Source organism: Anguilla rostrata, chromosome 17 (genome assembly GCF_018555375.3).
Source record: "Anguilla rostrata isolate EN2019 chromosome 17, ASM1855537v3, whole genome shotgun sequence".
In the NCBI taxonomy this organism is placed as follows: Eukaryota; Metazoa; Chordata; class Actinopteri; order Anguilliformes; family Anguillidae; genus Anguilla; species Anguilla rostrata.
Genome location: NC_057949.1, coordinates 30343378 through 30363779, shown reverse-complemented (window position 1 = coordinate 30363779; position 20402 = coordinate 30343378). Strand labels below are relative to the sequence as shown.

The following is a 20402-nucleotide window of genomic DNA, read 5'->3' as shown; positions in this document are numbered from 1 at the left end:
CTAAAGCACTGCAGGAAGTAGGGTAATGATGATCCCCATCAGCCAGACCTCTCTGGGATGATCTATACGGCACACATTTGCTATACGTTCGCATGAGAACTACATTTTCCTTGTATGAAAAATGTTGTGATTTGCTGAAATATTGAAGTAATAGATATTGTCGAAAATAGCCTCTCCCTGATGAGAGCATTCATTAACTCTATACCAGGAAGCCAAAATCCTTCTTCCTGCTAATCACAGATGGCTTTCTGATGAGCAGGGCAGAGTTAGGAAAGCTCTTCCCATAGTTCTGAGCTGCCAAGAAAGGCTACAGATGGGAAATGTAGTTTCACCTCAGGCAGGACTACACAACATAACACATGCTTATTTTATGACAGAGGCAGTCTGTCCTTGTGGCAGGGATGTGGCATTTTTAGTCCTAAAACTTGTACAGCTTTTCAGAAGGAAAGGCAAAGAAATCTGCCGGCCGGGCTGGGTTACCAGCGATACCATACTCAACCTACCGTACCTACCTGTACCATACCCATACCATACCCATACCCTTACCTGTACCCGTACCCGCACCCGCATACCCATACCCGTACTCACACCCTTACCTTTACCTGTACCCGTACCCATACCCGCATACCCGTACTCATACCCGTACCCGTACCCGTACCCATACCCGTACTCAAACCCGCATACCCATACTCATACCCTTACCCTTACCCGTACCCGTACCAGCATACCCATACTCATACCCTTACCTGTACCCTCCAAATCCACCATCACCAACTGACTCACACTGCACACTTTCTTACCCACCATCACCAACCGACTCACACTGCACACTTTCTTACCCACCATACCCCCGACTCACACTTGCCCTTAACCACCATCACCATGACCACACATGCACCTTACCCCACACCAACCACCATACTGCACACTAACCACCATCCCAACCGTACTCAACCGCACACTTTACCCAATCACCAACTATCCACTGCACACTTTACCACCATACCAACCTACTCACACTGCACACTTTCCTTAACCGCGTGTCCATTAAGTCCCCTCCCCAACGCCACAACCACAGCTTTCATCCCGCTCTCCTACTATACTCATTTGTATGCTGGCAGTTTGTGTGTTTGGGGGTGGGGGGCTGTTTCAATGAACCACAGAGGCCCCCAGGCCCAGGGAGAGAGGGCTGTAGGTTGTGCCAAAATACCCTCCAAATCCACCATCACCAATGGACTCACACTGCACACTTTCTTACCCACCATCACCAACCGACTCACACTGCACACTTTAACCACCATCACCAACCGACTCACACTGCACACTTTAACCACCATCACCAACCGACTCACACTGCACACTTTCTTACCCACCATCACCAACCGACTCACACTGCACACTTTAACCACCATCACCAACCGACTCACACTGCACACTTTAACCACCATCACCAACCGACTCACACTGCACACTTTCTACCCACCATCACCAACCGACTCACACTGCACACTTTAACCACCATCACCAACCGACTCACACTGCACACTTTACCCACCATCACCAACCGACTCACACTGCACACTTTAACCACCATCACCAACCGACTCACACTGCACACTTTCTTAACTCGCTGTGTTCATTTAAGTCCCCCCCCCCAACGCCCAACCACAAGCTTTCATGCTTTTTTCCTACTATACCATTTTATGCTGCCCCTTAGTTTGGTGTGTTTTTTAAGGGGGGGGGGGGGTTGTAGTTTTAAGTGGAAACCACAGAGCTCACCCCCGGGTGGCATCCAGGGGTCCCGCCATCAGAGGGGTGCGGACAGGTTTACGCCGGCCGGCCCCGCCCACGTCCCGTCCGTCACGCCGGTTCGGGCGCTTTCATCCGACCCCGAGCTGCCGCGCGGTCGCCGGGCAACAGCTCTTATTTACCGCCAGCGCGGGAGCACAGAGGAGCCGGCGCCCGTTTCCGCGGGAACGCTGATGCCAGGATTCCTTTTCCTTTCACAGGAGGCCGGCGGGGAAACAGGGAAGGGGCCCCGACCGGGAGGAATTTACGAGCGACGCCGGAGACGCACGGGGGGGGGGGGCCCAGTCGCACGGCGACCGCACGCCATCGCTGTCACGCTGCTTACTCCACTCCAGCTGGAGGGGGAATGTTCTGTGGGGAAAGTAGAGGGGCTGATGGGAGTTTTTTTTTGAGTGGAGTGGGGCAGAAAATGTGCTGGGAAGGGGGAGACGCCGGCCAAGTCTAGAGTGAACGATATCTCACACAGTAGTGAACAACATCACACACTAATGAACATCACACGCTACTGACCAAGATCACAGTAATGAACAACATCACACGCTACTGACCAAAATCACAGTAATGAACAACATCACACGCTACTGACCAAAATCACACAGTAATGAACAACATCACACACTACTGACCAAAATCACACAGTAATGAACAACATCACACTATGACACATCACAGCTACTGACAAATCACACTATGAACATCACACGCTATGACAACATCACACTAGTGAACAACATCACACGCTAGTGAACAACATCACACACTAGCAAACAACATCACACACTAGCAAACATCACACGCTAGTGAACAACATCACACTAGTGAACAACATCACACTAGTGAACAACATCACATGCTAGTGAACAACATCACACTAGTGAACAACATCACACGCTAGTGAACAACATCACACACTAGCAAACAACATCACACGCTAGTGAACAACATCACACTAGTGACCAACGCTCACACAGCCAGAGAAGACGATGCATGTCGGCAGTAAACCTTCCGGTGAAAGTTGTTTCTTTCTCCGCTGTTGTTTTCCACGCACGCACGCACGCACGCACGCACGCACGGCATTCTCTTTATTATCCACGGGCAACCGGCCCTGGGGCCCTGGCCCGCAGTCGGTTTTTTTTGTTATTTGTCCTGAATAGTTTATTCAGCTGATAAAGGTTTTGTGTGATATCTGCGCGGCGGCCATCTTTTATATCTGTTATACTATTAGAGGATGATTGTATTTGCAGTTAAACATGTGAATGGGGGCAGTAAATCTGGGCGGGCAGATTTAGGGAGCTGTACTCACTGCTGAGCTCTGTCCGAGGGGAGTCCTTTCTCTCCGGCTCAATGGCGCAGCGTAAATTCAGCTCAGCCTGCTGATCAAAGCCACGGGTCTGCCCCGCACGAGTGTGTGTGTGTGTGTGTGTGAGAGTGTGTGTGTGTGTGTGTGTGTGTGTGTGTGTGTGTGAGTGTGAGTGTGTGCGTGTGGTGTGTGTGTGTGTGTGTGTGGTGTGTGCGTGTGTGTGGTGTGTGTGTGTGGTGTGGTGTGGTGTGTGGTGTGTGTGAGTGTGTGTGTGTGTGAGTGTGTGTGTGTGAGTGTGTGTGGTGTGTGAGTGTGTGTGTGTGTGAGTACGTGTGCGTGTGTGTGTGCAGTGTGTGTGATGTGTGAGTGTGTGGGTGTGTGTGCGATGTGTGAGTGTGGATGTGTGGTGTGTGTGTGCGTGGTTGTGTGGAGTGTGTGGTGTGGTGTGTGAGTGTGTGGTGTGGTGGTGTGTGTGAGAGTGAGTGTGTGTGGTGGTGTTGGCTGGAGTGGTGTGTGTAGTGTGTGGTGGGGAGCGGTGTGTGTGTAGGCCTCAGGAGCCCCAGAGCTCTCCCGCTAACCACTACCACTCTGGGGCTCCAGCGGCCTACAGACGCGCACACACACACTCACACACACACACACCACACACACACACACACACACACACCACACCACACACACACACACACACACACACACACACACACACACACACAATTGTGAAAATGTATGTTTGTATATGTTCCCCTCATCAGTTATAAAGTTTTAATCTGGACTACATGCAACCAGGTGCTACTACTTTGATTAATTTATGAAAATGAAAAAGCAGGTCTCTTTAGCTTGTGTTATAAAAACATGCAACTTTATATACATAAAACTGCATAATGGCTTGCCTTTCTATTTTATATATTTAAATATATAGGGTACAGTACATCACTATTTGCAGGCGTATGTATACGTAACATTAACATGCATGCATTCCCAAAGACCCCTCTGGCAAGCGAATCCAGTCAGCGCTGTGTTATTCTGAGCGGCTGACTCTGTTTGGAGGACATTGCTGCCACTATATATATATATATATATATATATATATATAATAAAATAGATGGAGACGCGTTTTTTTGTGGAATCGATCGGAACTCAGTTCCTTAAGAACCCCAGTGCTGCCTCCTGATGGTGGCTCCAAGCAGGGGACAGCACCACCCCCCCGCCCCCCCGCAGCGCCCAGCCCCCCACCCTCCACCCCTCTCTCCCTCCTCCCCCTAATTAGGAAAAATGTGTCCATTTGGCAGGAGCTCTGCGCAGACCAGGGGCCCATCAAGCGGATCTTATGTTCCTAATGATCTGCAGTGGCGGCAGCCGTAGCTGCTGCACTCAGTCTCTGTCTCCCGCACGCCCCCCCCGCCCCTCCGCACGCCCCCCCCGCCCCTCCGCATGGCCCCCCAGGGCCCCCCAGGGCCTCCGCTGCCTTCTGTTTCACCTCACCACACGGGTTCACCCAGAGGCCAGGGCCAGCCTGCACTTCCTGCTCACAAAACCCCCACTCCCTTCTACCCCGAAAAACAGAGAGAATGCCCCAGTGGGGAGGGGGGGGGAGGGCTGCCCCCTCTCCCTGGTCTGAGGCAGAGCCCTAAATTATGACCTCCGACCCCCCTGACCCCCCCGGGCAGGCCCCGGGCCCCGCGCTCCACACCCTGCACTCTGAGCGGATTCCTGCTCCGTGTGAGGGAGTCTGGGCCTCCAGCGCACAGCGTGTGGCTGGGGGGGGGGGGGGTGCTGGGGGGGGTGCGGGGATCCTGCCATAGCACAGCCCCTGGTGTTGGGGAGGCGCTTGCACATTTTTATTTTTTTTGTACAGGATGCACAACTACATGGTTTGTGGCTGCATGTGCAGAACAGACCAGCAGGTGGCGCTTGCATGTGGCACCTTGATGGCCTGCAAGATGGTGTGTGTGTGTGTGTGTGTGCTCCTGGTGACACTAGCCTCCTGCTTGTCTAGCCAAGGGCTGCCTTTGCCACCTCATCTGAATGAGCTAATTATCCAGCCCTAATAGCAGCCTCTTCCTCACTGCCTCTTCCTCACTGCCGCTCTCTAACAGCTGAGCAGAAGCCACCGGAATCTGCCAGCCAATCAGTGACTGGCTGTGCTATTATACTCGTCCATCCACACAGCAGCGGTGTCCAATCTTACCCAGAAAGGGCAGGTTTCTATTCCAGCCCAGCACAGCGACACTCGATTCAACTAATTAACTACTCAGGGCTTTCAGTCAAGACCTTGGTAAGTAGAATCGGGTCTCTTAGCACTGGCCTAGAATAAAAACCTGCTGCAAGCCCCTGTCACAGGCCATCACTAATGCCCTTTGACCTTTCGGATACAGGATAAGCAGAGCGGCCAGTGATAAACAGAGCGGCCAGTCTGAAAATGCTCCAATATTTCCTCCCTCAGTCAGACGTTCCCTTTCCTCCCCGCGCACCGCGAGCGACGCAGCGCAAACAGAACGCTGAAATCCGTACCAGCCGCGCCGACAGCGCGGACGCACAGCACAGGTAGCGACCGACGAGGCTAATTATTAGCGGAGAGCTTTGAATTATGGATCGGAGAAAAATATAAATGCGCTTAGCATTGATTTTTCAATTTTGATGAAAGTGCGCAGCGTACCTCGAGGTCTTCCTTAAATCAATTGTGCTGCACAAAGAGGATCTGTGACATTTTTATGGGGGCTCCTGATGTGATGCTCCCAGACCTCCTAATCACAGCCCCCCCCCCAGCTGGGCGTGTGACGCCAGCCGTGTTCGAGCTACTGGACTCCATCGTGTATGTATCGAGCGCGGTCAGCCAAGTGGAGCGATCAGCCAAGTGGAGCGATCAGCCAAGTGGAGCGATCAGCCAAGTGGAGCGATCAGCCAACGGTTTCTGCCTTTTCTTGCAAAGGTTCGAGAGACATGCAGGCTGCAGCTTCACCAGCGGCTCCCAGAGCTCGCGAGCAGTTTATAACTCACTGCTCAACATCCACCAGGCTGTGTGGGGGCCACACTCATTACACACAACCCCAAACAATTACACAATAAATTACATTTTATTGGAATTTGTAAATTATTTTGGTTTTGATAAATTACCAAATATCATACATCTTTAGATGTGAATAAAATATTAGTTGTCTATTTCTGAAATATTTGAATGATTGTTTTATTTTTCTTTTCTTTTTTTTGCACAGGATGTCTGATCATAACTTCACTATGTTAAGTTCTTAAACATCAAGGAGTTGCATTTTTACTGCAATAATTTGGAGGTACAAAGAAATGCACATTTCTGTTTCCATAGAACAGGTATTAGCATTTATGAGCTGCTGAAGGTGGTGTTTATGAACTCGATGTGTTGTCCTAACCCTCTTATTTTAGGGTGATTAAAATCTGCAGGACTGGTACAGTTGCAGCACTATTTGGGGAATACGCCGTGTTCCTGTGTCCGGAGCGCAGGTGCGAGCGCTAAAGAGCTGCAGAAGATTCCGCTTCATAAAGCGGAGACCGGAGCGCCCGTGACCTGGACCTGACCCCACATGATGACTCGGGCGAGGGGGGGGCACCACAGGGGAGGAAACTGCCACAGGAAACACCGCTACCACCCCTCCCCCCCGAATATGTTCAGTAAAGCACTTTCCAGAATATTACCCAGAGTACATTGGAAGGATTTACTTTCACATACAAAACAGGGCTGTAGCAACATAATGCATTTAGAGGAATTGATTGGCTTATGCCTCCACATCATTCCTCGAGTGATAAAATAACGTCTCTTCATGAGGACCAGAAAAAAAACAATTTCCTGACTGCTGGAGATTCCAGAGAGATCTGTGAGGGAGGGGGCACGGAGGGACCAAGGGGGGGGGGGCACTGTAACCCCGCAAGCTCCTAGCATGGCACCCCCAAATTTAATTCACTCCAAACCCAGCCCATGATTGACTCACAGCCCAATTAAAGAGGAATTTAATAGGGGAGTATATTACCTCCCTCAGGCCCCCCCCCATAAATCTCTGGTTTTATGGCGGGCGGCGTGGCGGAGGTGGCGGGCGCATGAGGCCATGCTGAGACTGTAATAATAACTGGGCCAAACAGAAGAGGCAAATTTACAACTGTCTGGGTGGATTAGGTGAGCCCTGTTATTGCAGTTAAGACCTATAGTGCCGTACCGCCCGCCCCCCCGCCCCCCCACATCAAACACTCTTCCCCGTCCGCGCGTGCCCTGATTAACGTCTTCCGCCTTTTCATCCTCCCCTCCTCCGCCTCCTCTTCCCTCTCTCTTTTTATCCTCCCCTCCTCCGCCTCCGCCTCCCTCGCTCTTTTCTCTCTGTCTGATTTAATCCCTTCTGCATTCGCCCGTGTTTGAGGGGGTATCGGTCTCGGGGGGGCGCTGAATCTCCACGCACACGGGGTCCCCCTCCCCTCCCGCGGCGCTCCTCAAACAAAATGGCGTCTCCGTACGACACAAACACGCTCTCCCCTCGCACCCCTCGCACACCGCCCCATGTTCCTGTTTCCCTCACAACGGTTCTGCCCAAATTCCCCCCAAACAAGGACGAAAATCAAAAGCAGCAGATAAATTCCATTCTGTACATTATCATTGTAATGGTTATTATTATTATTTGTTTCTGTCGGAGGGAAAAGCAGACAGTTCTGTGGCAGGAGGCAGGAAGCAGGCCTGTCAGATCCGACCGCACGGACGGACTGGGGGGGGGCGAGTCGCGAGAGGAAGGAAGCTGTCAAAATAAATGCGACCACATTTCAACACCCTTGAAGTGTATATCATTACGACTATTTACGACCATCACGCTTGTCCTTGGGATGGGTCGTCCTTAAAATAAGAGGTGCTGGGATTAATCTGAGTTAATTAGCCCTCATTCCTCGTTCCTCGAGCTGCGTCCGCGTTTCTGCGCAGGCGGACGCAGCTCGAGCAGCGGGACGCGTTTCTGCGCAGGCGGACGCAGCTCGAGCAGCGGGACGCGTTTCTGCGCAGGCGGACGCAGCTCGAGCAGCGGGACGCGTTTCTGCGCAGGCGGACGCAGCTCGAGCAGTGGGACGCGTTTCTGCGCAGGCGGACGCAGCTCGATCCGCGCTGTCCTGCTAACTGCTGCAGTGTTTGGGGCAGCAGAGGGGTTCCAGCTGGTGCAGAGTGAGGAGCAGCAGCGCTAGCTGCTAGCCGCGGGATCTTTAGAGAGCACACGCACTCACACACGCACACACGCGCACGCACGCACTCGCACACACGCGCACACACGCGCACGCACACACTCATGTGCGCACACACACGCACACACGAGCACGCACGCACTCACGCGTGCACACACACGCACGCACAACTCATCATTAATCCTGGTTTCCCCTGCAACAGCCCCCCCCTCAGGAGGAGATGTCAGAGAGCCATAGGGACCCAGACCAGAGGGAGGTCAGAGTTCACCGGCAGGTCACTCCCAGCACACCCACCCAGCACATGCACAGCATTCCCCACGAGTCACTGCAGCGTTGCGAGGAGAGTGACTCTGACAGTGTTAAGTGTCACTGTTAGGAGACTGACTCTGACAGTGTTAAGTGTCACTGTTAGGAGAGCGGCTCTGACAGTGTTAAGTGTCACTACAGCGCTGTTAGGAGACTGGCTCTGATAGTGTTAAGTGTCACTGTTAGGAGAGTGACTCTAACAGTGTTAAGTGTCACTGCAGACACTGCTGTGACATCACAGCTCTGTGAAAGTGCTCTGGGTATCACATCTCCTGCTAGGGCTGCATCCATGTCCTGAGTTTAAAATCACTGGCAGCTGTTCACAGTGCAGCACCACCAATAAAACCTGCCTATGCCAGCGCAGCTCTGCGATGCATCTGCTCCCTGTGCGGGGAAGAAACAAATGCTCTCTTCTCCTCTTTTGTTCAGTCCCTCTCCCTCTCCCTCTCTCTCTCATCTGTGACTGCAGAAGGAAGATAAGAAGCGTGCGCTCGACAGACACAGACACCATCTCTCTCCCCTCCACGGGGGGGGGGGGGGTTGAACGACCCATCACAGCGCAGCACCCCAAAACCCAAAACCCCAAAACCTCTTCCTGCGCCCATTCCTCCTCACTGTGCACATATTTAACCTGTGACTCAACAACTCTAACAGGCATCACTGCAAGCTACAGTATACTGCACATCATGATAAAGAACAAAGGGGGTGTGTTTTTGGGGTGTAAAACTGTACCATCAGATCGCAACCACAGGGCGGAATAAAATCTGACAAATTTACACTTAATTAATCAAAAAATATTGAAGATTTAATAAACATAAATATTGTCTTTTGATAGCTTTCTATGGTAAGAGGGTAGTACATGTATTAGGGCACAGAAATATAAACAGGCACCCATTAAATGTGTTTTGGAATTCTTAATTGCAATTAAACAATTGCATGAATGCTGCTTTGGGTTTTGATAAGTGAAAAACAGATCCATTTTAAATGAAATGAAATGATTGATTGTCAGGTGTGGCCTGTGCAGCTGTGAAGCTCAGAGTGGGTGATATCAGAGTCATTGCTGTAGTGGGCATTCCCATTAGTTTCCCATTACAGACTCTGCACCTGTAAGCAATCCCTCTCTTTCATAATCCTGTTCATTTCACGCATTTTACACTCCATATAAAACATGTAATAGCACATCACACTATGAATAAGCATGCTTCTACATGCTCTACACAGAAACCTGATACATGTAACATATCTTAGAGACATAACAAGGCATCACAGCAACATTTTATATAAGGTAAAGTATCTAATAAATGTCATCATTTAATGTGACATTGTTTTTCTAAAGTTTATATTTCATTTAATCTGTCATGCATGCAATGAGCCGTTTCATTTAATTTTGCTGAAATATGGAACAAACACAGGGGAATATTATGCTCTGCTTTACAATAACATGGAATATGCATCATGGGAGCCCCCATCCACATAATACAAATAACTTAAACCACTGAGATTTCTTCTAGCAAACATGGTAAATGTAGTGGTTGGTAATAGGCTTTTGATTCTGAATTTTGATGAGGGGTTCAAACCCTTAGATTTCGCATTCAGCCAGTGCGTATAGCAGGCCCAGTCTGCCATGAGCAGCTATAACAGGGGCTTTGCAGGCCCAGTCTGCAATGAGCAGCTATAATAGGGGCTCTGCAGGCCCAGTCTGCCATGAGCAGCTATAACAGGGGCTCTGCAGGCCCAGTCTGCCATGAGCAGCTATAACAGGGGCTCTGCAGGCCCAGTCTGCCATGAGCAGCTATAACAGGGGCTCTGCAGGCCCAGTCTGCCATGAGCAGCTATAACAGGGGCTCTGCAGGCCCAGTCTGCCATGAGCAGCTATAACAGGTTGCAGGCTCTGCATGGCACTACTCAGCTGCCCATGGCAGCTATAACACTGCAGGCCAGTCTATGTTGCTCAGGCCCAGTCTGCCATGAGCAGCACATCTTTGTTTTTTAAGCTTACGAGTCTTTGGCGTAAGCCTCGTTTTAACCCTTTGAAAAGTCAGTGTTCTAGAACTCCGTTACTTTCAGTCACCAGCAGTGATTGTGACATCAGCATTAGAATGTTCAGTTAAGAGCATTCTAATCACATATTTGTGACCTCACACTTTAAAGGGTTAAAGGGGGAACCTCCCGTATGTGTGTCTGCCCGAGGCCAGAGAAAGCGATGATGATCAAAGCATCTCTTTAAGCAAACGTATCGTTTTCCCTTATGACATCTCAATCAATGGCTGAGAAATGCACATGAGCGCAGATCACCCCCAAATCGGGTTAGGGGTCTGCTGATGAGCTAATGGGAATCCAATCTGCCCATCATTGCACAATATCAAGCCCTGGATAAATCCGAGAGCGATCAGGATGGCGGGCAGACGGGGGGAGGGCACGACAGCACGACTCCAGCAGAGCGCCGCTTTCCGCCCAAAAGCCGCGTGATTGCTGCGCGCGCGCTGAAGCATCCGTTTACCAATCTGCTTCTGCACCGCGGCAATAAAAATAAAAAAACAGATGGAAATTATGGACAGCAAAATTATGAATAATTAATAAACAAGCTTTTACAGTTTAAATGGGAGGAGGATATGATGAAACTACTGCATCATTCGCATTCTCCCCTTTTCCTCCGCAGCACGCTTGGAATAATAAAGTTTGCGCGTGCATTCATATTAAAACTGTAAATTATAAGCTGTCAGCCATTGGGACATACTTTTCCTCCCCATACTTCTCTTTTGGCGTTTGTGATTACTTTCAGCAAAACAAAAACATTAAGCATAAAGGTTTATTTTTTTGTGTGTTCTTCATTGCGTCTAATTCTGTAATTAGAAGGTATCCTGTGGTTTTAATCGCCTGGCGCCTCCCCTGTGAGGCGCCTGCGCCTCCTCCAGCAGGGAGGCGCTGGAGTCAAAGCCCCACAGAGCTGCCTGACTGTGCTGGCCTTAGCCAGGTAAACCTGTGCACAGATGTGTCTGAAAGTAGCCAGGCGAACCTGTGCACAGATGTGTCTGAAAGTAGCCAGGCGAACCTGTGCACAGATGTGTCTGAAAGTAGCCAGGTAAACCTGTGTACAGATGTGTCTGAAAGTAGCCAGGTAAACCTGTGCACAGATGTGTCTGAAAGTAGCCAGGTAAACCTGTGTACAGATGTGTCTGAAAGTAGCGAGGTGAACCTGTGCACAGATGTGTCTGAAAGTAGCGAGGTGAACCTGTGCACAGATGTGTCTGAAAGTAGCCAGGTAAACCTGTGCACAGATGTGTCTGAAAGAAGCCGAATTATTGGGGATGAGACAGGTTTTTTTTGTTATTGTAGAAACGGTGATGGATCGCATGCTGCTTTACCCATTACTACAGCACTGAAGCTGCAGAGGCCTGCTCTTATCACCAGACCTCCAGCCTGGAGCGCGTATGGAGGACACCATGCCCCCCCAATGAGCAATCAATGAGTGGCAGACAGAATGCTAGTAGCTGACCGCTGATTGGTTGTTTGTTGCCAGTCAGTCACCCACCCTGTGCCACGGATACAAACCAAAGATCTGTCCTTGACTTTGACCTTCAAATAAACAGCAGATCTGATTTTCTTATTCACAAGCCAAGCTGGGCGACAACAACTTCTCAACTCCCTAAAATGCCAATTGAACCCAGGCTAATGTGTGAACTCCACCCGTCATAATTATTATATTATATAATATTATATTAATGTACCGATGTCATCAGGACACAACTTCACCTCCTCTTGTTATTTAAGTGAATGGAAGCATCTTGAATTGTTTTGGGTTTATGGGAATGACGTGTGGGCGGGTCGGTAAATGAGAGCCTCTATGTATGTTGTATGTGATTGTGTCTGTTCTATTGTATTTTATGGTTTGTGTTGGACCCCCTTGAAAACAATATGGTTCATCTCAAGGGGCTATCCGTTAATAAACTTTATTGAAATATGTAACGGTGAAAAACTGTAATTTTCTCTATATCACAAGTTATACAACCACAATATCATAATTAGAGTTTTGGAATCTCTCTTTTGGCCTGCAAGCACCACAAAATTTCCTGAATCCCTTATCGGTAATAGTGAAAGGGGCGGGGCGTTAGACCCAAGTGACATCATCGTAGGGGCGGAGCTCTGTAAATGTTCTTTGTTGTGGGGCAGAGTGTTATATGTGACTCATTACAAATGAGACAGATAAATTATTCTTAAGGCAAAAACCAGGATTTTTGGCTGGAGTTTCCAGATAATTTATGTTTCAGATGTGGGTCATCCATGACATTGCTGCTACAGATGAGCAAAACATCATTCTTAACAAGTTATAATTGTTATTGTTATTTTACATTAAAGCTACATGTTTGTAATCTCAGCCACGCAAAAAAACGAGAAACGGTGTCGTGTGGTGAAGGAAGCCCACTAACCAATGCATTCATTTTCATAAAATGCCAAATTAATTAATTACAGAAACATCAAAATGAACGAGTGAATTTCCCTGACAGGTGGCATTCAATGCTTTCAGAGTTCTTCTAAAAGCTCAGGGGCTAAAAGTACTCAGAATGATGCTAACAGAAGGCACGTTTCACCCTTAAAACGCCATAAAGGAGATGCTTAAATTATCATTAATCATTACCTTTTGAATCTCCAAACTTTTAAAATGCATTGTAAATCCCCCCCACCCCCCTAGGCAGACCTCACAGGGTGATGTGAGGGTTACAGGAGCGAGCATCGCCCGTTTCCCGGGTTACAGGAGCGAGCATCGCCCGTTTCCGAGCGCCATCGCACCCTGGAGCCACATATCTGCCCTGAATTGCTTCTGTAAATGCCCCACTGCCTCCTGGGATGGATATGTGGAATCCGAGCTAAGGACAGGGCCTAAGCAAATGGATGTCCCGACTGAGCGGGGTGGGGGGAGTTTGGGGTAGGGGGGGGGGGGGGACAGGATGAGAGAGCGAGGGGGGGATTATGGGCTGCAGCACTGTGGGAATACAGAGACGCAGCGTGTGAAATATGAGGCTGTGCTGCTACCCTGTGGATGGAATCAAGAATACAGCCTGCTGCACTGAAGAGGATCAACCGCTTACATCTGAACCTGAAAGCCTTTCTGAACTGAGCTCCCGCTGACAGATTCCCACTGTCGGGCTTACCTTATTCTGGGCACACTGGGCTGAGATGCTGGTGTTGATCAGGAAAGACTGATCTTCTTCTCCTGGTTTCCAGTTCTGTGGGATTAAATGAAATAAATAAAAGAATTAATCACATTCTGCATTAAAACAGCACCTCATGAGTTTAAAGTTTAGGGGAAAATATTAACCAATGCCAAGTCTAATACAGGTATTCTTCCTTAAAGTCAAGCTAATTAGCAGAGTAATTAAATTGTTGATTAAATAAAACAGTCTTGTACATTGTGATAAAGGCGAACAAAATGCAGCGACAAATTTGCAATTTCCGTGTGATTCTGCTCAATTTGAAGATTATTTTTTATTGAAGGCTGACAGGAAAGGGTCAAATTAGATCTGGACCCAATGACTGCCTCAAACTATCTGAACCATCTGCATGATGATCAATATACAAGCGGCCAAACTTCAGACCGGATCACCTGCATAATGTGGACTGCAGGGGGTGCTGTGACAAATTTAATCTGATGTTTTATTCACATTTATCAGTGATAATTGCACTGACAGAACTAAGTAACTAATTAACCAACAAATTAACAAATTAATACATTACAAAACAATAATATTTAAGGGAACAGAAAAGATCAATTAAATGAAATGAAATCAGTATTGAGTAAGATCTATTGCAGAAAACTACCTGAAAACATAGGTGTGGTGTGGGGATGGCTGGTTAAACAGCCACACCGGGCCTGGGTCAAGCTAATTATACCGGGCTAGTTATCTAATTGGTTAGGAATTGGATAATTGGCCAGGCTGATTGGACCCAGGAACAGGGGTGGCTGTACCTGTGCGTAGTGAGGCAATCCGTGCGTAGTGAGGCAATCAGTGCGCACAGGTTAAATCTGCCATCCCCACCCACACAAAGGAGCTTCTGTCATGACTGTTTTACATCTGCTCATTTGGCTGTACCATCTTGCCACCCTTGTAAATAAATCTGGACTGTTGGAACATCATCTCCCTGTGTCTCTATGCTGGAGGGCCCCTTGGAAAGCCACTTCGGTGGCCTGTGGCAGGCTTGTTTGCTACAATAGGCTAAATGTATTATATAGAATTTATAATATATTTTTGAACAGTAAATCAGGCCTTTGACATCTAGCATATCTGTGATGAAGTGCACTTCGTCATCAGTCACAGATCATCAGTCTCCATCAGCTACACACAGAACGTGTGCGTGAGTGGGAGTGTGTGTGTGTGTGTGTGGCTGTGTATGTGTGTGTGTGTATGATACTGCTGTCCAGGGGGGACGGGTTTGATTTTTTGGAACGTGTTCACCAGAGCTCATACCACCCCCGGGGGCCTTCAAACTGACGGAGCAGCCCCAGTGAGGAGCCGACTGCCCCAAGCACAGCGAGGATAACGTTATTTATTTATTTATTTTAAACTGCTGTGGATGGAAAGTGTTGTGGCATCGATGCCTGAGGAACTCACACACTCACACGTAACACAAGGTCAGGGGTGTTCCTGTGATCTTACACACACACACACACACACACACACACACACACACACACACACACACACACACACAACACATCCACCTGGCCGGACACACACAGCTACAGAGAGCCAGGGCATGTGAGAATGTTCAGTCCAAGTAAACCCCCCCCCCCCCCAATTCTACCTAAGAGGCAGCGGGACAGGAAGAGGAGGCCGTAAGATTAGTGCATCTGTCAGAAGAGGCCATTTTCCTCTGAGGAATGGAAGTGGAAAAGCCTGTGAGTCAGGGGCGTGAAGTTTGACTCCACATCATTCACCCCCGAGCTGAAGAAAAACTCACTTCCTCCTCCTTTGGTGACAATTTCTTTTCAGGGAGGATATTTACAAAAATTAAATAATTAAATAAATAAATAAATAGTTGAGTGTTAGATTGGCCAGGAATGATGTACCATCATGCCATGGGGGCACAGCAAGGTATTGATAGGGTCACTGATGGTCATGGACACCTGGACCAAATGTGGGATGAGAGGGGCACTTCCTGCCAGCTCAAATCAAAGGGGAACCCATGGGTGCCCAGGGCGGTGGGGGGTGGGGGTGATTCTAGGGGGGGGGGGTGTTCTGGGCGTGAGAGAAGGGGGGCAGAGCCTCAGCCCAGGAGGAGCCCAGCTGGACGGTAGAGGGGCAGCAGGAGTTCCGTTCTCCAGGCTCCTGCTCTATAAATTTCCGGGAATTCTCCTTCCCAAATCCACTTCCCCCCCCCAACACCCCCACACCCTCCCAGTAGCTCCTCAGCCCCCTCCACCCCACCCCAACCACCCTCATTGGCGTGGAAATATTTACCAGTCCAGATGATAATATTTACAGGCCGATAACTCTGTCAGCGCTTCAAACGCAGGTTCCGCCCCTCCACCGGGCGACCTTTGACCCCGCTTGTTTATAATGAACGCAAACAGCCCCAATTCATCATCGCCGCTCTAAGCATTCTTATCAGAGCGACTAAGAGCAGGTCCTCCATTTTGTGTCAGGCGGGAGTCAGAGGGAACGAGGGAACCACTCCGAGATTTTCCTTCTCTTGCAGGTGCCAGAACGAGCCGGAGGGTGGGGGGGGGGGGGTTATCAACGACGACGCAGTTTGTTTTGGATTAACTAATGGATTTTGGGCAAGGGGGTTTGGGGAGCTAAGAAGGAGCCTAGGAGGAGGGTGGGGGGACATTGGGGGGAAGCGAAAGTGACAGAAAGCGGACGTCCTTCGTGGGGGTCTGGGATCTGGGCGGGGTCAGCAGCAGGTCACAGGACAGCGGCGGTGTCCTGTCTCACCTCACTCCCCCCCCCCCAAACATCGGCTCTGCTCGCGCCCCTCCTTGCAGCCCCTGCAGTGATTGCTCCCCCTAAGGGGAGATGCACATTTAAACGTTTCATTTCACATTGAATAAGTAAGTGCACATTGTTCATAGACTTTACATACGGGGTAATATGTCCTGTATAAAGTACGCTGTCTTACTGACCTGCCTCCCAGTACTCAACCTCATGGAAAGGTCACGAGCGTTCTCCAATAATGAGAAAACGGGAGAAAAAGATCGATAGCGGGTGTCAGGAGGGAGATCGGGTGCATGCTGCATACTCAGGAACCCAGTCAAACGGAATTGGGTGCACTTAATCTGTCAACTTAATCTGGCAAATCTAATGCATATCACCAGCAGCCACAAGGTGGCGCTCACAAAATCAGCCTGCTGAATTTAAGGCCCTGGGTTCCACAGACAGAGATCTACGATGAAAGGGGAGGGGGCAGCATTTGATTAAATAAAACTATACTAAAAATAAAGGCGGGGACGGGTGATGTTCCATGAACTTTGTGAATTCACAGAGAAAATACCAAATGATAAAACACATTTTAAAGACAGAGTAATTTCAAACAAATAACGCAGTCTGTGTGGAAGAGTGATTGCAGCGAAGGTCTTCTGGAACACACCGATTAGCTCGGCTGTCCCGTGCTATCTCACTGCTTTCAAGAAGCTGGAACTAATAGAGATAAGAAATGGGAAATGTTATCCGTGGGGAAGGATTTTAGTGTGGCTCAGCCAGCAAAAACAAACAAGCAGAAACAAGCCCTTCGTTGCCAGATACTGAAGCAGTAAGGCCAATGACTTATTGGAAGCGCGGTTTGAGTGGACAGTCAAAACGCATTGAGGGTCATTTCTAAAATTGCCAATGAGAAAAAGAAGCATCGTTTTTCCCGACTGCAGCACTAACGAAGTCCAGTCAAAGAAAACTGAAGACCTGTAAAATTCTCCCTCTCTTTACGGTCTCTTCTTACTGCTTTTTTTTTATTTATTTTTTTTTATTTTTTTTTTTACTCTGCCCCCCCCCCAGCCCCCCGGTCCCCCACCCCCGCCCCCCGAGCGTATGTGTTCTGCCACATTACACCCTGAACTCTCACCTGCTCCTGACCCCAGCAGGAGTTCAAGTGAGCCCTGAGCCGAGCTGCGGAGGCCCCCCCAGCTACGCTCTCATTAATAAACCCTCCCCCCCCCCCGGCATTCGACATGCGTGTGAGATTCCTCAGAGACACCTCCTCTGGCCCCCCCAGGCCCAGCCACTGGCCCCACCCTTCCATTCCAGATGTCTCTCTCTCACTCTCTCTCTCTCTCTCTCTCTCTCTCTCTCTCTCTCTCTCTCCGTGGCTAACGATGGTGCGTGCGAAGGTTCGGCTCCTCCCTACACCCCCCCCCTCCCCCCCCAGCTCCGGGCTGGAAATCCAGCTTCCGCAGGCCACAGCTGGGGGGCTCCTGGTCAGGGCACTTTATAAATCTCCCAGCCTTGTTATGACACGGGACTTAAAGGAGAACCGGGACACACAAAATATAAACCCCGGTGGCAGGGCTGTGGAGGCTGGGAGGACCGGCAGTTCAGACCCACGGTGTCTCCACAGCAACCTGGGGGCGGAGCCACAGATGCTCACTCACTCGCTACCTCAAACAGAGCGCCCCTCAAACAGAGCGCCCCTCCTGTTCATGGTGGGCACAGAAATACAGTCTCTAACCCCAGTCTTGGAGAGTCACCAGGTCTGCTGCTTTTCATCGTTTCCCAAAGCGCAACTGACCAATGAGAGCGGCTGGTCACGCGGTTAACTCACGCAACTGACCAATGAGAGCGGCTGGTCACGCGGTTAACTCACGCAACTGACCAATGAGAGCGGCTGGTCACGCGCTTAACTCACGCAACTGACCAATGAGAGCGGCTGGTCACGCGCTTAACTCACGCAACTGACCAATGAGAGCGGCTGGTCACGCGGTTAACTCACGCAACTGACCAATGAGAGCGGCTGGTCACACGCTTAACTCACGCAACTGACCAATGAGAGCGGCTGGTCACGTGGTTAACTCACGCAACTGACCAATGAGAGCGGCTGGTCACACGCTTAACTCACTGCGCCCGGTGTCTCGGCTCCCAGCAGGCAGACGGTCAGAAGGTGAAAACAGAACCGGCAGACCCGTGGGGAAAGGGCAGGTCCCCCCGGGGTGAGACGTGCTTTATTTACACCAGCCACACCTGGGCAGGCAGGTGGAGGATGGATGGAGGAAGGGTGCAGACGGACAGCGAGGTTCGCGGTCCGGGCATCGTAAGGCCGGGAGGGGCGCCGGAGCGAATCGGGCGGACAGACGGGCGTCTCGCCGGATTGATGGCCACCGTGCCGAGGGTGTGCCGCCCCAGAGCCGGCTGCGATGGCGCCCGGCGGACAAGGTTTCCACGGCAACACAAATCACCCGCCGCCAGGAGCAGCGCAGACCGCCGCTCGGCCCTCAGGCGGCCCGGCGGGCGGCCGCAGCGCTCAGCGGTGATGTCACGGCGGCTCGCACGCGAGCGGGCCGGTGTGGAACGCTGGGTGGCGGGCGGCTCTCCCCGAGGGGGTGGGGGGGGGGGAAACAGCGCGCAGGGTTAGCGGTCACACCCCACACTCTCACTTGGACTGGAATCCAAGGCTGAACGCCGCAGTCGTGACTGACGTGTCCCCCCCTCAGCCCCCCCCCCTCCGAAACGCGCCAGTGAGCACCAGCTGTAAAAATAACAGGGCGCATGCTTCACATGTTTCTGCTGCTCGGAGGGACGTAAACAAGAACAGCCGAATTTCAGCTCCCCCCTCCACAGTCCGATCCCCCCACGTCCAACGCCAAGGCCCTCGGCTGCCATGAGCAGGAGCTGCACTGCGCGGGGAAGCGACTCGCACACCGCTGCTGCCTATCGGTTCAGCCCAGCTTCCCCACCGCAGAGTTCACCACACAGTTCAGCCCAGCTTCCCCACCGCAGAGTTCACCACACAGCAAGTCCACTTCCTCCAGCTCTCATTCACGCCCAGTCTGATCCAGTCTGCCATTTATTAAAAAAGAACAAAGAAAACCTTTTTTTTAATTTTTTTTTCTAATAAAGTCAACAGTTAAGGGAAAACTGTAAACACCCCTCATAAATATGCATGAAGAGCAAAGGAAACTGCAGCTCACTAATTCTGTTCTGTACATGGGCTGCATCACTGGGTCCCCCAGTCTGAGCTCCAGGGGCGGGGCTCTCCATCGCGTGATGCCCCTCCCTCTCCCCCCCCAAAGCGCGATGTGGAAATGGCTCTCTCAGCGGGTGTCTTTTGATTGGCTGGCGCCAGGAGGAAGATTAGCTGGGAAACACAGCCACAGAGACGCTGTGGATGATGATGATGATGATGAAGATGCCGCAGAGACGGCAGAAATGATATCTGCCGGTTCTGAATCGCCTCTCAGGCACGTCAGCCTGAGGAAGGGGAGATGAGACAGAGGCGTGTTTCTGTGTGCCCCCCCTCCCCTCCCGTCCCCTCCACCCGCCCCTCCTCCCTGTACAGAGGTTGATAGCCTCTCTCTACGGGGACTCATTCGTCTGACGTCCCCGGCTGAAATCCCCCTCTCCATCCCTCCCTCCCTTCATCCCTCTCTCCCCCTCTCTCTATCCTTCCCTGCCTCAAGCAAAAACGAGGTCAGGGGAAAGGGAACCCTCTCTCTCTCTCTCTCACTCACTCGCACGTTCGCCGTTGCGGACGCTGGTTGTCATGGGACGCGCTCTCCATCAGGAGCTCCTGCCCCTTTCGTCCACTCAGTGAGACCCACGGCTCCACTACCCACCCCCCCCACCGGAATATGAAGCTCCATGCAGCTCCACACTGCTGCTGT

The 20402-nt window shown here is 50.6% G+C and overlaps 2 long non-coding RNA genes across 5 annotated transcripts in view; one reads left to right on the top strand and one right to left on the bottom strand.

Annotated features, from left to right (window-relative positions):
* Window positions 1–546: 546 nt before the first annotated feature.
* The window catches only part of LOC135243810 (uncharacterized), a 51856-nt gene continuing 32000 nt past the window's right edge, over window positions 547–20402 (bottom strand). Inside the window, exons 2-4 of one of the 4 annotated variants that reach the window (XR_010326798.1) lie at window positions 13747–13821; window positions 1251–2160; window positions 547–753 (exon numbers count right to left, since the gene is read on the bottom strand). This is a non-coding gene — a long non-coding RNA (uncharacterized LOC135243810). Of the gene's footprint in view, window positions 754–1158; window positions 2161–13746; window positions 13822–20402 lie in introns of those variants that run through there. The other 3 variants (XR_010326799.1, XR_010326800.1, XR_010326797.1) reach the window with 3 other exon arrangements.
* Window positions 13747–20402, top strand: part of LOC135243811 (uncharacterized) — a 38719-nt gene continuing 32063 nt past the window's right edge. The window contains exon 1 of the long non-coding RNA XR_010326801.1: window positions 13747–13811. This is a non-coding gene — a long non-coding RNA (uncharacterized LOC135243811). The remainder of the gene's footprint in view (window positions 13812–20402) is intronic.